This window comes from Carassius gibelio, chromosome A15, assembly GCF_023724105.1.
Source record: "Carassius gibelio isolate Cgi1373 ecotype wild population from Czech Republic chromosome A15, carGib1.2-hapl.c, whole genome shotgun sequence".
In the NCBI taxonomy this organism is placed as follows: Eukaryota; Metazoa; Chordata; class Actinopteri; order Cypriniformes; family Cyprinidae; genus Carassius; species Carassius gibelio.
The window spans coordinates 18,863,638-18,881,360 of NC_068385.1; the positions used below are offsets into that span (position 1 = coordinate 18,863,638).

At 33.5% G+C, this 17,723-nt stretch overlaps 1 long non-coding RNA gene and 1 pseudogene across 1 annotated transcript; both read right to left on the bottom strand.

Moving 5' to 3' along the window:
• Positions 1-931: 931 nt before the first annotated feature.
• Positions 932-3,611, bottom strand: LOC128028743 (uncharacterized). Its single transcript, XR_008187243.1, has 3 exons — positions 3,348-3,611; positions 2,445-2,544; positions 932-1,731 (listed from the first exon to the last, which is right to left on the bottom strand). It is a non-coding gene; the product is annotated as an uncharacterized LOC128028743 (long non-coding RNA).
• Positions 3,612-4,783: 1,172 nt separating this feature from the next.
• The window catches only part of LOC128028736 (Fc receptor-like protein 5), a 67,598-nt pseudogene continuing 54,658 nt past the window's right edge, over positions 4,784-17,723 (bottom strand).

A 17,723-nucleotide genomic window follows, 5' to 3' on the forward strand; every position in this document is an offset into this window, starting at 1 on the left:
AAATAAGTGGAAAGCTGGCATAAAAGCATTTTAAATATTGCTCACTGTAAAATATCACATTTCAGCCTGCCTCTCAAATATATCACAGATGTTTGCACAATAAACATATTTAGATATCCAGTTTACCTTAAAATAAATAATTTATTTAGTTTCGTTAATAAAAAGTTTTAAACTACATTACCCACAAGCCTCCGTCGTTCTATCTATAGAAAGGCAACACTAGGGGGCTGTTTTTTGTAGTTCATTGAAGTTATGCTTAGGGTTAGGATTAGGATCTCGCTAAAGATGTCATTTTTCTCAAGATAGCAACACTTCATTGTTGACTTAATATATTACTAATGTGATGATAGGAGCAAAACATACTTTTTAACATGATGCGCTGTTTAATATGGGTTAAAAGATAGTCCAACCACAGACTGTCCTGAAAAGTCATAGCCAATGGCATCTAAGCTGAGCAGCAGCGTCACACTTCCTTATCCATTTATGACAGATGTCTTTCGTTTTTCGGCTGAAGGGATAGATTCGGTTAACAATAGATTAAGCTTGCTACTTATTAGATTCGGTTTTATTAACGTCTTCACCTTCCTCCGTTGTTCAGTTTGACAAAAATTGGGCAATATTGATGTGCACATGCCCAGCAGTCGCAGTTGTATCCAACAGATAGATTCCTCTCATTAAATATAAGACACATTTTTAAGATTTGTATTTTTTTTTTTTTTGACCAAAGACAAATATATTTACTAATCAAATGACGTGCTTCTAAAATTTACATTGTATATTACATTGTGTTTTAAAGTTAAAATTGTTCACATTTGTGTTTCTGTGATTTACCATTCTCTACCATTTGAACCCTAGGAATAAAAACAGAAATTATAAATTAATGAATGAATGAATGAACAAATAAATACATAAAGCATAATAAACATGCATATTTTTGTAAGGATCTTCCATTATTTATTGATATGTCAAACTCATTTAAAGACAACATGCCCAAATTACTACACTGCATCCTCTGTCACCAAGCTCGTTTTTGCCACCATAAAGAATAAAAAGGCAGTTATGTTGTAAACATTAACTATTTTCAGTATGCAAATGAAAATGCTTTTATTAAAAAACAAAACAGTAAATACAGTATGTCTTTCAGAGAACACTGGAAAAAGATCAATTTTATTAAAAAAATTAAATTGACCAAAATGTTATACAACACAATGTAAATGTTTCAAACTCACAAAAAAACACCATGAAGACATGCATGTCAAGTGTGCAATATCATCTATAAAACTCAATCAGCACAGCATCAAATAAACACTGATTGTCTGAACAATGGAAGACAGAGAAAGTGTTCAGGAAAACAAACACCTGCTAGCTTTGACAATAACATCATGAATTCACTTCATGACTGGAGCTAGGGGATGACTGTGTATGAATATCTCCTTTACTAAAACTCTTAATTAAAGTCTAAAAAGTTCACTGTATGAAGCTTGAAAAAGAGAACAAAATGCTTTATCAATACGAAACATACTATTTTTAACTATTGTTTTCATCACTGGTTCTGTAATGTATTCATTATGAGCTTATAAATAAAACAAAGTTACATCTTCTGCAAAAATCTAACCACTGCAAAGTCTAATCACTGATCCAGGGACCATATCTGTGTGTGTGGGGGATAAAGAGTTAACGAGGTGAGTCCTTGTGCGTGATGGAGAACTGCAGTGTTATCCTCAAACAATCCTGTAAAACAGAAATATTACATTACATTCAACTTATACATTACACTGTGTTTTGTTTAGACCATAAAAGCAGCCTCTGTAAAGATGCTGTAAAATTAAATGTTAAATGAATCCATTATTGAAAGCAAGTAATTAATAACAAGCTATAGTCATATGAATTCTTTTGATAGTGTCAGATGAGACCGTCCTGGGGCTTGTACAATATCATACAAGTGTTAAACTGGATTATTAAGACTGTGATGTGTTTAGTACAGTATGTGAAATATTGATAATTAGATATTAAAAATCTCTTTAAACACATAAGTGTCCCATAAGGCAGTGGCTCCCAATCCTGGTCCTGGAGAAGCCCAACACTGCACATTTGAGATGTCTCCCTGATCAAACACACCTGATTCAACTCATCAGCTCATCAGTGAAGACTCCAAGGCAGATAAGAGAGACGCCAAAACCGTGCAGTGCTGGGGTTCTCCAGGTTCAGGATTGGGAAACACAGTCATCAGGTCATGAAAAGTTTGACACACACTTGTGGTCATCATGCTCACTTGAACACTAGGCCAAATACAGGAAAGACGTCAAATAAGTAATCAAGTGGTCAAGTGAAAAGATGTCAAGTGTGGGTATTTGGACAGTGCAACAGTTTAAGAAACAACAAATGCTGTACAAATTATAACAGCAGGAATTTTTGATAAAAGAGACAAACTATCACAGACTTACTGCTGCAAATATCTGCCTCCGCAGCTTTCTGTCTTCTCCATTTCTGAAGGAATCCCTCTCCAGAAACACCACTGGGCTGACTGCCTTTACGTCTTTTCAGCTAAAAATATAAATAATAAAAAAGGGGAGAGAAAATAAAATTGAATTATATACAGAATGTTAATAATGATCTGTGAGCAATATATATATATATATATATATAAATATATATATATATATATATAAATAAATAAATATATATATATATATAAATAAATAAATATATATATATATATATATATATATATATATATATAAATAAATAAATATATATATATATATATATAAACTGATATGAATGAACTGCAAGATGGAAAAATACATGTTTTATTATTTATTTTTAATTTTTTTGGATTCACATTAAAAGGTATTAAAAGCATGGTACAGAACACATGATTACTGTGATATCTGTCATATAAAAGCACATAAAAACACTAGCATTACAGTGATACAAACATAGCTGGTTTGGTGATTATTGTATTGTTGTATTGATTATTAATATATCATAGTAAAACTACAGTTACAGTTACTAATGTCCCATTTACTGTGTTTTAACTTCACATTTCATTTATTATTGTGTCGTGATTACCATGATTTTACTACAAATACAACTTACATCATTGATCCTGAAATTAATAATAATATAAAACGGAATCGAAGGTCTATGGCACGTCACGTGACAGATAGAGTTGAATCACACTAATTAGCAGCTGTGTTCATTTATTTAAACGCAATGAAACTCAAAGACAGCCGCGGATGACCGATATAATACAGCGATTAAACATATGGCACTAATCTGATTAATAAAGAAGACAGAATACATTTGATAAAAGGCATTAAAAGAGCGTATATACGACTACTCACCCAAACTGTGGAACTGATAGCAAGTATCGCGCGATGTGTGCTGAATGAGACTTCTTGAACGTGATTTCATAGCGATAAACATCTCCTGTCCTCGTGTCGAATTCTGACGCCAAAAGTTTCCCACTGAAAGCAATGAAGGTCGTAGTGCTTCGATAGTCGACGCCGAGAGGCACATTTGGCGTCATAAAAGTGACGCTAGGGGCGCTTGACCATGCTTCGGTTTTTGACGCCTTTGGAGTGAGAATGGGTTGTTAATTTAGACCCCCCACCCCTTCCAAGGAAACAAGACTAAATATCTTATATCATTTTCTCATATAGAAAATCAATCTTTATTTAATCATTTTTTTCTATTTGTACTTAGTAAGAAGAGCGTGCATTAATGAAGTGTTTAAAAGGGGGGAGGAGACTGAAAGAAACTCTGGGTTTATCGAAGAAATCATGCTCCTGACCAGGTTAGGTTCATAGAGTAAGTGACCATGGTAACTCACCCTGAGTATAAGTTAGCTCTCTTTCAGAAACAGGCTTGACTTACCCTGCTTTCTCAGGTTTGACAAACCTCCCATTCTGAAACAGAAAACCTAGAGTTTCCCTCATTTCAGGGTTAACATACTCAAGAGTTTTCACTTAACGGGCCCCTGTTCACCAAGGCTGTATTTATTTTACCAAGCACAAAAACAGTAACAAGGTGAAATATTACTAAAATTTTCTATTTGAATGTATTTTATAAATGTAATTTAAGATTAGTTTTCAGTTTTCAGTGTCACATGATCATTCAGAATTTATTATAATATGCTGAATATCAATCTAATATTTCTATATAAGAAACATTTCTTTTTATTATCATTTTGGAAAACAGTTTTGCTGCTTCATATTACTTTGGAAACCCAGATACTTGTATTTATTTATTTTATTTTTTTGAGGATCCTTCGTGTTTATTTGAAATTTAATGCTTACTTGCTGAACAAAGTATTGATTTATTTTAAAATAATAATAATAATAATCTTACTGACACCAAACTTTTGAAAGGAATTGCATATAAAACATTACTCTAATACACTCAAACTCGTCCTACAGAGGGAGCCACAGGATAACAAATCCTTTTAGATCTCATCATTTGAAATTCTTTAGGCTGTAACGACAGTAATCAGGTTTAAAGAATGAGACAATAACTGAGTAGATTATTATTATTTCTTTCCATATTTATTGAGATTTAAAATACAGTGAACAAATATTTTGGTTTGCTGATATTCTGAAATAATAATAATAAACAATACAAAAGTAATTTGATGAAGCGCATTTGTTATTTTAAATGTTTGAATTCCAAGTTCAATTTATCGAGATCCTGTTGTTTTATGATGACAAACTCTACACACTTATACTGCACTCTAGCAGCCTATAACCACTACATTTGTCTGTAATGAAAACATACATTTCTATTTCTATTTGAAATTTAATGCTTACTTGCTGAACAAAGTATTGATTTATTTTAAAATAATAATAATAATAATCTTACTGACCCCAAACTTTTGAAAGGAATTGTATATAAAACATTATTCTAATACACTCAAACTATTTTGTTTTTTTAACATAAATAGAATAAGACAAACAAGCAAGCTATAACTTTTTGATTAATGTATTTCCATGTATTTTTTTTTTTTTTTTTTTTGCTGCGTAAATTTAAGAGACTGCAAACTCACCAAGCTATGATTTTCTAGCCTATAACATATTTTACAGTTGAGCTATATTTTCAAAATAAAGATTTAAAATAAAATTTTCACTATATACATTTACATTTAAAGACAACATTTTCAGACTTGATAATCACAATTTTAAAATCCCATAATATTTCCAGGAAAATTAAACTTGTTCACTTTCTCAACAGTCAGAAAATGATATTCTATTGTCTCAGTTCTACTAATATTCTACTGTCTCTGCTAGTATTAACCAATCAGAATACACACTGTACCTTACTATATATATATATATATATATATATATATATATATTTCCATTAAGTGATCAATATCACAAAGATTACTGATCATTGATGATCCTGGTTAATTTCCACCCATCAGCATCCTGGGATTGAACGTTTCTCCTCTGGACATTTTTATTTAACTTGAGCATAAATCACTTCACCAGACCCAGAACCTAAATATATATACAAATTAAAGGGTTAGTTCACCGAAAAATTAAAATTATGTCATTAATGACTCACCCTCATGTCGTTCTAAACCGAAGGTCATTAATGACATAATTTTCATTTTTGGGTGAACTATCCCTTTAATTCAAAATGCACGTTTTTAGTTTTTATATACAGTATTTTATTTTAATCTTCAATTCTGTTTGAGGCTTGTTTAAGCAGTTTCTTTTGTGTGTACTGTGACTGATGATTTTAGTTTGACTCACCTTGATCTGTCTGCAGCTTGAGTTTAGAGTAAACGCAGTCAGAACTCTCAGGTTTATTCTCTAAAAGATGTCAACAGTTAATATCATTAGCTGTATGTCCAACAGTGATATGAAATATCAATATATTTATAAACTCTCTACTGGTAATATATGTTAGTGAGTGGTCTATTTTCATACAGAGAGAATAGTTATATTATTTTAAAACAATAACAATCAAATTATTATTTCGTATCGGGTCAATTTCACCGTTCACAGCCACACACTGACTTGTGGGAAAATGATGTGGTGATTTTTGCTACTGTTATGATCATAACATCATAAGAGCGGAGACTTTTATTTCAGTTTACCTTTGTTTTCTTTCTTTTTCTTCTGTTTCTTTGTAGATTTCAGTTCAATCTCAGCATAGGTGAGTTCAGAAGGTGCACTTACACTGGCTACAATGATGAAAAAACACTTGGTTTAACTTGATTTGCTATGCAGATATCACAGTGATAAAAAGATGGATTTAAGTTCTAAAATATGTTATTTACCTGTGCTTATGTCATTATCAGCAGTTGCATAAATAGCTGCAGTAGAGTCATAAATATGAGCAGTTCCTGTAATAAATTACTTACATTAATTGCATTACATTTATTAACTTCCAATCACACACACACACACACACACACAAACACACACACACACATATATATATATATATATATATATATATATATATATATATATATATATATATATATATATTTATATATATATATATATATATATATAAATATATATATATATATATATATATATATATATATATATATATATATATATATATATATATATTAGTTAAAAGTTACCCATAAGTGTCTTCTAAAGGTTTAGGGGTATAGATTTATGGGTAGAGGGTAAAGACTGACCAGACAGCAGTGTCTTGTCTCGCGCTTCTCTCTGGTTCTGCTCTGATGTCTGACTGAGGCTCTGCTGTTGACTGACGGCAGAGGGAGACTGAGACTGAGATCTTCCACCTACACAAACATACAATGTCTTTATTGGCATTCAAAGGAACCTTTTCTATGCACAAAAAGCTCTTCGTAGTAAAAAAAAAAAAAAAAAAAGGTTCTTCTGTGTCATCGCTGTGAAAACCCTGTTTGAAACCTTTATTTTGAAAAGTGCAGCTGAAAACTGCTCAGAAACCTTCTAAAATCAGCCGACATAACAGCTTCACCAGGTTAGGAGACCAGTTAAGTCCAGAGAACCATCTCAGGCTGTTGTGGGATAGAAGCTCACAAACATTAGAAACAGAGCTAGCATTTGCAAATGTGCTATGGAAAATTTATCTAACCTTTGCTGTTTCTGTAGCGCCAAATCAGGACCAAGAAGACAATGATCAAAAAAGTGAGAGTCAGTCCTGCAGTCACTCCAATTATCATGGGTTTATAAGACCTTGAGTCTGCGGATATATTTTTACATTTAGATTAGTGCTGTAAAGTCTAGAGAAATATTTCAATAGTGTTTATAGCTCTTACTCTTATGCCTGACTGAGATCCAGCTCTTGGGTGACTCTCCTCTCGTCGGGTGTTTGCAGAAGTAGAAACCCTCATGTGACTTTGAGACAGTGGTGATGTTCATCTCTGTAGTTTGATTCTGGATGAGTGATCCATCTTTATAGAAATCAGCTCTGAGGTTTGCTGGGGTTGTGTGTTGATATAAACAGCGCAGAATCAGATGATCTCCTTCAGTCACAGGATGAACAGGACTCTCCAGAATCACACCAGCTACAGAAACAGAGCAAACACGCACTGATCACCTAAATAGTTTCATTTTATAAATGATTACATTTTTGGTACCACTTCCTCGTTGAGTGATTTTTGTCCACTGATGATTAATCAACCTGTTTCCTGCATTGATTGTAAACTGATTGTAAAGTGATTAAATACAGAACCACAGACTCACAGTGTACAGTGATATTAACAGGATGATGTTTCGCTCCAGATTCAGACTCACACCAGTACACTCCAGTGTGTGATGGGACGGTGAAGCTGAATGTACATGTAGATCCTCCACGTAATGAACAATCTTTCAGCCTTCTGTTTGTGTATCTTCTCACTCTCCATCCAGTAGAGTTACTCTGGTCCTCACAGCTCAGAGAGAGAGAGACAGATGTGAAGTGTTGAGTTCTGCTGGGACTGACGATCAGAGAGACTGGAGGAGAAACACCTGAGAAGACAATCACAGCTGTAGTTTCAGATTTGAGTATAGAAATACTCTTGATTAGATATGAACCGATAGTTTAATTGTGTTTGAACTCACCAGTGACCCACAGCAGCTGTGTGTTGCTGAACAGTGTTTTATAGACTGATTTCTCTCTCTCTGCTCTGCACACATAAACTCCTGTGTGATTTAGAGCAACAGAACTGACCGTGTAGTTTCCTCCTGCTCCTCTGCTGCTGTCTGACAGCTGATCATACTGATCTGGAGAACCAGAGAATGTTCGGTTTTACAGTGTATCCAGTGAAATTAATCTAATGAAATTAGTTAATTGCACTCAAATAATAATGAATATTCATTGGACTTAATTTAAATGTTAGAATTTACAAAGGTTTCTGTTATGTTGGTTTTATAGTGTTACTGTTGTGGTGAAGAGTAGAGCCTGTGGTTAGGCTGAGGATGGACAGCAAAAGACTAAATTTGAGTGTGTTTCCCCACGTTATATGAGTTGTGAAAGAGAAAATTTTGAGTGAATTACTCTCTTTTTATAAGTTGAGGAATATCAATATTTATAAGATAACTGTGTTAATTTAAGGCACCTGGAAATGTAATTTTAAATTTTATGTAAACTTAAAACATTTAAAAACATCACTTAAATGTTTTATGTTTTTGAGTTGTGTGAACTTATTAGGGTTTACAGTGTATTAAACTGGTATTTTGGGCTTGAATCAAATCAGCTAATAAGAAGTTAGCACATGAAGCACATTATAACTTACCTGGTGAGACAGTTAAAGTGAACCAGCTGAACGTCCAGCCTGTAGAGAAGCTGTGAACCTCACAGATCAGAGTCACTGGATCTCCTTCAGTCAACCAGTTCTGTGGAGAAACACTTAAAACTGCTCTGGCATCTGAAACAGAGAAATCACTCATTAATAACATGTTAAACGTGTGTTTGTGTGTGTATGAAGAGATGATGAACCTCACCAGATACTGTCAGTGTAACTGCATCACTCTTTTGTGACCTGCGTGATCCTGCTGTCTCTGATCCTTTACAGCTGTATTTACCTGCGTCAGACTCAGTAACAGACATGATTGTGTGTTCCTGTAGATCACTGACAAACCTGATTGAACCTTCTTTATACCAGCTGTATCTCCAGCTAGTGACTCCTTCATCATATATGTCACATCTGAGAGTGACTGTATCTCCTCTGAACACATGTTGAGCAGGTGTCATTGTCACTTTGGGTTTTGGTCTTTCTGTACAATGAAAACAATTCACAGTGAAATAATATAGTAATTTAATACATACAAATAATCAAATGTGTACTTTGATACTTGCCGTATATTGTCACTACTACCGGTTTACTGTAATCAGTGTAATATCCTCTTCTTCGTGCTCTACACCTGTACTGTCCTCCATCAGAGACTTCAACATGATTGATTGTTTTAGCTGCAGCTTCAGTAGATTCAGTGTTTGAGTCTTTACTCCAGAGAAACTCCCATCCATTCTGTGACTGAATCAGCTCACATCTCAGAGTAACTGAGTCTCCAATGAACACTGAACTCTGTGGCTTAACAGTCAGAGTTGGTTTAGGAGGACCTGTCAATATATAGTCAGTGTGATCATTTATGAAAGGTTTTCAGCAGAAGATCACTGGTAAATCATTAGTGCATACTGATTTCTAATAAAATTTAAGAAATAAAGCTGCAAACAGCAATTACAGGAACAAGTTTAGTGATCATTCCCTCAATTCAGTGCAAAGAGTTCAAGGACAATAAATGTGCAAAGAGCATCAGACGGGTTTCTAACACAATCTTTACATTAATAATTACCCAGAGTTTGAGCTTCTGTGCCACACAACTACATCTATAGCAGCAGTCAAAGAGACATGTTAACAAAGTTTTGTTTACAGCAGTTTACAGTAAAACTCAAAATGGCAAAGAGGTCAACAATAGAAAAAAAAACTAGTATTAATTCTGAGAGCTTATTTAACTTATTCTGCAGAGATACATCACAACTACTTTCTTAGAGTGTAATTTGGTTATGTTGAACCATAAAAACAATCTTTTGTGAAAATAAAATGAATAGGAGGAAATATTTTGTCTGATGATCAAGACTGCAGAAAACATCTTCCTCATTTTGAGAACAGGATATGAATTCTGTTTTTAGCCAAAATATTCAAAAGAGTAAGCACAAAAAAGACCAACACGAGTTTGGGATTTAGTCCCCAAAAAATCTGATCACTTTTTAACAACCTAAGAAGCACTTAAAACTGCTCTGGGATCTGAAACAGAGAAATCACTCATTAATAACATGTTAAACGTGTGTTTGTGTGTGTATGAAGAGATGATGAACCTCACCTGATACTGTCAGTGTAACTTCATCACTCTTTTGTGACCAGCGTGATCCTTTAAATCCGTCACAGGTGTATTTACCTGCGTCAGACTCAGTAACAGACATGAGTGTGTGTTCCTGCTGATCACTGAAAACACTGACTGTACCTTCTTTATACCAGTTGTATCTCCAGCTAGTGACTCCTTCATCATATATCTCACATCTGAGAGTGACTGTCTCTCCTCTGAACACATGTTGAGCAGGTGTAATGGTCACTTTGGGTTTTGGTTTTTCTGTACAATGACAACAGTTCACAATGATAAAATATGACAATAAAATAATAATAATAAAAATAATAACACAGTTAATTGCAAAACACACATGCAGATTAAATACAACAGATTAGACTGAAATGTTGTCTTCGGCTGTTATAATCACTTATATAGTGTCTTATGAATCATCAACAAACTTGTATCTGATATAAACTAGGAGAGTATAATGATATAACGTAAAAGATATTTTATGAAATCGAGCAAATTCACAGAGATATAGCGACGTATGAACAAAGAGGTTGAAGGCCAAAACTAGAAAACAATCCGCGAGGCCTAGGAATAACGCTTAGTTGGTGAAAATAAGATAAGAATGCGAAAGTCCGTTTAAACAAATTGAGACAGAAAGAATGAGCAGAGTCCTGGAAGCGTACGATTGTACTTGTTTAGATTAGATTCAACTTTATTGTCATTATGCAGAGTACAAGTACAGAGCTAATGAAATGCAGTTAGCATCTAACCAGAAGTGCAAGAATATAGTGTTTTATATACATAAAAGTGCAGAGTAAGTAAAGCTATACAGAATATACAGTGTAGTTGCTATATACGATATTGATCAGAGTATATACAGAATATAAATATTAATGCAATGTAGGAATCATATGTACATGATGAACCGAGCAATGAAGTATTATATATACATTATGAACAGCAGGAACGTGAGAACGACGGTAATAAATACAGTCGAATGAGTGTGCAAAAGTATTGTTGAACGATGTATTATGTGCAAAAACAGTAGTGCGATGATTTTTTTTTGTAGAAATAGTTTACTGTGCTTGTACATTAACAACTTTAGACAGTTTATGGTGTAATAGCTTTAACCATGTGCAGTTTCTTAGCGTAATGCGATGAGGAAGTGTGTGGTTTACAGTTCGCTCTAGCGTCCGTTAAGAAATTTAGCAATTTTTGGGCGAAAGCGTTAGAACAAACATTTGACAATGCGGTGTTAGGCTATATTGAACTCACGGTCATTATAACGTTTTGTGTGTTTATTTTCATTTCAACATATTGATGAACGCTGTTATAGATTTTGTCTTAGTAACGCGTAATACGACAGTTTTTGTTAAAAGATAAAGCTATGGGCTGTTTGAGTAACACCGTCGTCTCCGATGCTCGAAGTTGTCACTGCTTACAGGCACCCCACTAACCTAAACCTGTAACTCCATCATAATTATTTAAAATAACTATAAACTTCATGCGTGACGTCTATGTAACTGACTAAAACTAATATGTATGCTAAACAAAACATTTTGTGGTGGTGAAAAAATGAAGTGAATTAATAGATGTCATAAACTGCTCGCCTCGTGTTTTCTTAAAGAAGAACGGTCATTTAGACGCGACAATGCGCAGTTCCAGTCGTAGCGCGGTTTCCAAATCAGACCTTAAGCGCGATGAATGACTAAAACGGTCAAAATCATCCCGCCTCTCACTTAAATGAATGACTTATCAACAGCGGTTTATTTATTGAAGTACTGTTTAGAGATGCATACGATGAAAATACCACATCCACGACATCCATGATTTTTAATGTCTAACTTTAGTGTAGTAGATGGGTTTGTATTAAGTGTAACAGTCATAACAGAAGATGGTAAGACTCATTTTAAAAGTCGAGGTAGTGGCTATTATGTGTCTTTGTGACACAGGTAGACCATAAAAAAGCTCTACAGTGCATCACAATCTCAGTTTAAACACTCTCTTGACAATCATTTAATCATCTTGTACTCTATTTTGTTAATGTTTTTGTCTGTTTGAACATACTCTGAGAATAGTCTTTATCTAAAAAAACAATGAAAAAGATATATATAACCTTTTCAGGTGAATGTAGTGCAATCTTATGGATCTTAAACTTAATCACGTTACAACGAGGTGACATAGTCCCTCTAGCAAATCCGTCAAAAGTGGACAAATCAGAAAAATCTCAGCGCACGGTAGATGATTATGCTTACGACCGAAGGGGAGTACGCATAGGCCTGCTCTTTAATGTCAAGCGGCAAATGCTGAAACAATGCGAATACGGTCATCGGCTATATGAACAAGAGCTCTAGATGTAAAATTCCTATGAACAGGCAGTGTATGTTTTACCGCAGTCAGGGAAAACTGCAAAACAACATGTCAACAGATCGGTCGACTATCTCTGGTAAAAATAAATGAATAAATAAAATGATACATGTTTACGAGTCACACGTTGACAATTTTTGTCTTATGTGCTCATTACAGCTAAAATCACCGAAATATGAAATGCAAAAGTGTGTACGGCATTTTTCTATAACCGTTACAAAAGTGAGAACGTCGTAGTTCTCAAATGTGTTTGTATTACAACGGTAGCCCATCTAACAAATCTGGAGAAGTGGAGAAGCAAAGATGTTTAGCACATACACACGTACACTAGAGATTTTGCTTTATTTGAATCGAAGAAGATGGCCGTAGGAACTGATAACATTCTTTAATGTCGTCGTGTCGTGTTTTGTCAAAATAATTTAAAAAAAAAGTTGGGTCAAATGTTTAATAATTTTTCTTAAATTAATAGAATGCGCTCACCCCGCTTTCTTTCCCACGCGAGAGTTAGCATGGACTTACAGGAGTCTTTAAAATAAAAAATGTGAATTGTGTCATCGGCTATCCGAACACGATGACTAAATCTAACGGAGTAATAAAAATATCATTTACAAACCAACATTTAACAAAAAAAATAAAAAATACTTTAACAATTGTATTCTGAATTCTACATGCGTTGTAAACGCATTTCTCACTATACTCTCTTTCTTAGTGATTTGGTCACTCGAATACATGAAAGGTTATGGATAAAATGTATATCACAAGAGTGTGGAAACTGTAACACACTCAAACTTAAACGAGTGTACCGTTTGATTTGTTTAGGTTGAAATAGTTTTAAGGGTTAAACAGCTAGACTTCATTTTTGCGTCGATGCTTCATGCGATCACACTTTTGGACAGACTCAAAGTTGAGCTAAAATAAATATCTCAAAGAGAAAAACTGTAACTTAATTTCTTAATTTTCATTTATTCCTATTACGATGACGCCGCACAAAGATCGCATAAAAACGTACGGTCCGACAAACAAATTGCGAACGTCCGTCCAAAATCTTGATACGGCTAAATCTCCAAGTGTAAGAAAAATGTCATTTACAAAACATTGGGATTCTTAGATGTGAAACACCCTTGACACGATCTGCTGGCCTGCGCAAAAAATAGTCATAAATGTTTTAGCACAGCTATTTACACAAATAGTATGAGAACTGTATATTGTTTCACTAGCATAGAAAATTAATAACCGCTTTATCCGGGTCAAAGGGAAATGATGATAATAGTTGAAACATCCTTAGCTCGTACATTTCTTTCTTTTTGAAAAATCACAGCTGCCGGTGATTACTGTTTTTTAGTAAACCATTTAACATTACACGATGCCTACAAAATAGTCAAAGCGTATGTTTTCTGTTCTAGGTAAGAACATTTACACCGAGTGTTATAGGCCGGGTAAATAATTTGAAAATAGTATTTCTGTCGAATGAGAAAAGTTCAGTCGTACATTTAAAAAAAATTCTGATGTAGAAATTATGTTTCTGCCAAACATATCCAAAGAGAAAGAGTTTTCCTCTCTGGAGAGAAAAGCACTCGGGTGCATAAATTATATGAAGAGACGATGCCGGTCATCGCGTTATTAAAAAAAAAATAAGACGATAGACGGTGTGCCTTGCTTTAGTGACACACAACGTGTTTAAACACGTTTCAAATTGTAGGTGTAATTATTTGACTGACTATAAGCAAGATGTATATTTGTTATTTTACAGTACGCATAAAATCTACAGGATAGAAGGATGGGGATATAGTAAAATACAACTATAAACTTTTAAGAAAAGTTAACTTTCATTACACTATTGTAAAGGGATCTTACAGTATGCTAAATGAAAAGCACTACGTAATAAGGCTGAAGGGGGAAACAACTGATGGAAAACACACATTGGGGGGGGGGGGGGGGGTTACTGTCGGTTAAATATATTGTTTTAAATAAGGAATATAATATGGATAGTACTTTTAATACAAAACATATAAAATAGAACTACAGCCTGTTAGATGTACAGGCGGTCATTTTAATATTTTTGCTTTTAAATGGAGGTATTTTGGGACGGCTAAGCAGAGGGCCTGCAAATGTCTTTCCTGCTCTGTGTCTGAAAGCACCATAGATATGTGAAAGGTTTACGACCGTAGCAACGCACATAAATTACATCTCTAGGACGCGTGGGTCTTTCCTGAACCATCTTTAATGGTTGAATACGATCGAGGGTCTTTCTTCTAAAAGATAAAGCAACTTCATCTAAACTTCACAGTCTATACTGTGACAAACAAACAAGCTCCTCAGCATAGATTTAAAGCTAAATCAATATTTTTTATTTTTTATTTTTAAAACATACAGAAAGACTTTGGCATCATGTTTCATATTGTGTGTGTGTGTGTGTGTGTGTGTGTGTGTGAGAGAGAGAGAGATAGAGAGAGAGAGAGTGTGTGTGAGAGAGAGGGGGAGAGTGTGTGTGTGTGGGGGGGGGGGGTGTGAGGGGGAGAGAGAGAGAGAGAGAGAGAGAGAGAGAGAGAGAGAAAGATGGTATGAAAACTTTGAAGATGGTGCTAAAAATAAGAACTTTAAAGAATCTAAAGTGATTAATGCATGACGCATCTGATATAATATGATCATATATATGATATGATATAATATGATATAAATAATTTTTATTATATAATATTATATAAAAATATAAAATATTTTAGGTAATATATATATCATCATTTTGTTGAATTAAGAATCAACGGACATCAGATGTACTGGGGGTACTGATTATTAAAAAACATTACATTAATGTTAGCTTTGAAATAATGTATACACTTGACTTAGATCATGCGGTCTGGAACTCCACCCTCGCCTGCGCGGGGTGTGTGTGAAGCAGCCCCTCAGGTCTCACATACATTTCACTACGAGGACCTGTGAGATTCTGTTTATGATTTAATCATTTTTATTTTATTTTCTTAAGTAGTATTATTTTATTTTGGGGATATTTCATTCATGTTTGGACATCTCTCACCGGTCTAAAACTGTAAGGGTTAATTTTATATATGTATCATCAGAAATGTTTATTGTATATACTATGCTATCACATTTAAAATAAGTTATCTTTTTTAAAAAAGAGGAGTATGGTGTGTTTTATAAGTTTGATTAACTTAAATGTTGAATACTTTTTTTGTTTAATGAATTGCTTTAGGATGATGATGTCATTATATAATTATTTATTTCCATATTCTTTAACCCCTGGAGTCTGAGTGGGTTTTGGGGGGACTGGAGATATTTTGACACCCCTCAGATGTTGGTGTTTTTCATTATCCTAAAACGTATTAATGGCTAGAAGTCTGAATATCCATAATATGTGATCAACATGATTGTACATGTCTGTAATTTTGAGAAGGCTGCGTTTATGATTAGTTTTTGTTTAAAATATGTTTAAAATGTGTTTGTATATGTTGTATAAGTATTGATTGAATACATGATTAAAAAAAATGTATGATAAAATTATTTGTTTTGGTTTAGTAACATGTCTGTTACTGCGATGTGTTTTATAAAAACGATGAATACTTGTTTAAAATGTATGTTCCGGTTTAGTTACATGCTGTCATATATAATTTAATATTGTTTAAAATAGAGATAAGTCTCTTTTTAACTTGATATGTCCACGCGTATGTCCGCTTGTTTATATGGTTTATCAGAATACAAATTTGTATAGCGCCGTGGATATTATAGTGATATAACAAGGTACGTGTGGCTTATGATGAAATTTATAGGCTAGTCATAATTCAGATCGCTTAAAAGTGTACGTGCATGCAGCATTTTATTGTATGGTGGTACTGTAGGTGTACGGTTAAAATAAATAATTAAACAGCTTTTTGAAAAAGATATGATATAAAGATTGATATAAAAGGTTTTAAATATAATATAGAAAATGTCTTGCAACAAATAATGTGAAATGAATTTAACTGAATTGTGTCAATGACACGTCCGGGTTCCTCAATAGACCATATTCTTCATTCTGTTCAATTATATATTTTTTCCCCGATCCTGTTAAAATGTATATTTTTAGTGATGAACAAAACTAATGTAAATGTTTTGTTTTATATTGTTTGTGAATGTATAATGTGTTTATATTCATTAAAAGAAGAAAATAAGACTTGGAGACGAATGTGTGTACACAGGCATTAGAGGGAGAGGGAGAGAGAGAGAGAGAGGAACAAGAGATGCTAGCCGTGCACCAACCGTAATTCATAGGTCAACCGTCAGAAAACTGTCAAAATCATGGTACTCCCGCATGAGATACGTTTGGTTTTAATTAAAAAATGGCTTTGAAGATATTATGATTGGTTGGTAAATTCCGACGAGTGTGCACTGTGGCGTGCAAACGCAGACAGTGGGGACACAGAGGGTCAGGATCAAAGGTGTGTGAAAACATCTCTTTTCTGCTCTCTAAAAAGAAAAAAAAATTGGATCTTGTTTTATCTGAAACAGTCGGTTTCAGTATATTTTTCATACAGTTTAATTTATAACCTTTTTTAAAAGAACAGAATGTTTTTTCAACCTTAGTTAAATTGTTTTTAGATTATGTATATTATATAAACTATATAATGTTTTATATATAAATGTGAAATAACTAAAATGTGTTTTAGATTATATAAATTATAAAATGTTTTATATATAAATGTGAAATAACTAAAATGTGTTTTAGATTATATAAATTATACAATGTTTTATATATATATAAATGTGAAATAATTAAAATGTGTTTTAGATTATATGAATTATATAAATGTGAAATAACTGAATGTCACATATATGATAAAGTTCAAACAAGCTAACTGACAGAAAAGTTCAAACAAGCTAACTGGCACAAACTTCAAACAAGCTAACTGACACAAACTTCAAACAACCTAACTAACACAAAGTTCAAACAGATTCTGTCAAAACCACATGATCGATGTGTGGGGAGTCTTTCATGTTCCGTTTAAACTAGCTGTCAAAAAATATAATTTAGAACTAACTAGGTAAATAGGG